Below are 2,500 nucleotides of genomic sequence, written 5' to 3'. Positions count from 1 at the left end.
ATGACTGATAAAGAGTGACGCTTATTGGAATTCTAGGGAGGGGGAGAAGGACGAGAGGACTAGTGAGGGAAACTGAGGTGGGAGGAGGAGGAGGAACTGAGTGCCTGGATAACCTAAGAGGTAAAAGGGAAAGGGAAATAACGTGGTGAAGGTCAGAAGATTGTGACACAGAAACCCAACTTCTGTATTGTAACTAGGTATTAAGGAGTTTCGTCTTTGGAGAATTATTGCTTAGGTCAATTTTCTCTTTTTCGTATGTTGTACCTCCTGTATTTCGTATTTTTCTCCCTTTCTTGTGGTCATTACAACTAATCATGCAAATGACGTGTCGCTGTTACACACAGTTTTGTTTTAAAGTAAAAAATTGCGAAGATGCAATACATATCTACCCTGTATTTTAATGTTTTACGTACATTTTTATCCGTTCTTTTATTTGTTAATTTTTTTCTTCTAACATCTCTTCTTTCTGTATTTCCTATTACCTTCTGTTACCTTCTGTTACTTCTTTCAATTGAACACCAAATTCTTTGGAAGCTTAAGTTTCAAGTTAATGGCCCCTGTGGTTGGCTTGTTCCATATGAATAAGGTTCATCTACTACTACTACAAATAGTAATAATAGTAGATACTCGAAGCGCATAAATTTCCTGATAAACAATATTTCAACCCAAAAATTTTCCAGGAAATAAGAAATTTTTCCTTCTTCCCAAGTGGGTACAACACGCGCCTACGAAGATTAGCATAGATATTAACATCGTCTAATGGTTTCTCCAAGGGGAAATTTGCCTTGATTTTCTGACATGCGCGTTGTCTTGGGGTCAGATTAATACATTTTGTCAGGGATTATTAAATAATATTGATACTTGGCTGAATCCTTTTGCAGATTTATTTGCAAGTTTGCCTGTGCATTCCAGACCTTAGATAATTTATTATCTTTTTTTGACGTGTGGTCAGAAATCTGCACAAGACGATGATGTAAGTTGATATTTGTATTATACCATAAAACCTCTTTCTTTGTACTGTAAACCGCTCATATAACTTTGACTATATAAGGTTAATTTCAACACTGGTTTCGTGACTTAAATGAGATTTTAAGCAGCGGTTACTTCTCTGAAACGGTTAGATAAGACGGTACACCCTCTTAGGCCCTTTGAGGTAGCTCCGAATTGAAATGCTGACTTGTATGATTAGACTACATTTCCCTCCGTATTGAGTTCAGTGCTCCTGTATGTATGTATTCTTTGATCTCGGTGACATTATTTATTTCGAGCAATAATTCCAATGACATTTTTGATTCAATGTTGGAGTGATTGGACATCAAGATAAATAATGAGATTAGTTGTCTCTCCTCATTGTGTATGGTCTGCACTTGGAGCATTTTTTTCATGGCCACAGAAGAGAGAGAGAAAGCATAAAATGCAACTGGATTTCCTGTGTGCTTTCAGCTTGAACGAACCATGCAAAAGACTTCTTGTGTGTGGGTGGACATTTTTAAGGCTGGGAATATTTTCACCATGAAACTGTTTGATTTTCCGAAAACCTCTAATGACTTTCTCGCAATTTGAAAATTATGAATATATGAATGGAAAGCTTCTTCATTTAGAAAGTGGGATTCCGTTTCTGTTCATTGATGAGCATAAATACAAAACAGTCAGATGGAGAGTCGAGGGAATATGAAGAAACAAACTTGCTTAATGTCTAAAATCTCAATAGGTGTTGGGATTCAAGTTCACTCTGTAATAAGAAGAAACAAGGAATAGTGTGTATAATGGTTTCCTATTTTACAAATATAGAACTATAAATCCACAAGTTAAAAAAAAATATAATGCTTCAGATTTGAAAATTACCGTGCCATAGAGAATAACAATAGTTATTATGACTAATGACATTCAAATAGTACTCGAAGGAAGAAAATAATGTCTTACCATCCAGTTAAAACCTGAAATTCCAAGCGAGATTCATTTGACGTAGGAAAAGAATGTTATTACCAACCTTGGGTCTACAACAGGGCTTTCGTATTGTGCTGCTTAAATACGATTTAAGAAACCTACCTATATGATTTGTATTAGAAATGGTTATCTTATCTAAGAAAACGAGAACTGGAAGAAAACGAAGCGAAGGACTCCCTTTGACCACCCAACACGATACCATGATTAGATCTGAGTGTCGTTAACCCAGGAGTCCCATTACCGAGTGACTTCGACCCCATGGATCATTAGCGCCCCTTCTTATCCAGGCAGTGTTGCCAGAGTGGTCCAAAGTGGTTCCTCGGTTAGGGAATATGAATTTTGAAATGGGCTCTAAATGAACAGATTCGAAGGTCTATTGTCGCCTGCGCTGCTTCCAGTCACAATATATTCAAATCCAACACTTCTTTCTGGTGTCTATTCTCGCTTGTGTTTTGTTTTTATCAAGTTTTATACTACTTATGAAATTGAAGAATTGCTCGTTTGCGAAAGTGCAGTTACAAAAGTGCTAACTATTTCTGTTATGATACTTTTT

General features: G+C 36.4%; 1 long non-coding RNA gene across 2 annotated transcripts in view; it reads left to right on the top strand.

Moving 5' to 3' along the window:
* LOC135225291 (uncharacterized) overlaps window positions 1–2,500 on the top strand; it is a 342,890-nt gene that overhangs the window by 171,959 nt on the left and 168,431 nt on the right. The gene's annotated exons all lie outside the window — the stretch shown is intronic.

This window comes from Macrobrachium nipponense, chromosome 20, assembly GCF_015104395.2.
Source record: "Macrobrachium nipponense isolate FS-2020 chromosome 20, ASM1510439v2, whole genome shotgun sequence".
Taxonomy (NCBI): domain Eukaryota; kingdom Metazoa; phylum Arthropoda; class Malacostraca; order Decapoda; family Palaemonidae; genus Macrobrachium; species Macrobrachium nipponense.
Note: the sequence above shows the minus strand (reverse complement) of the source record. Positions and strands in the feature narration are given on the sequence as shown.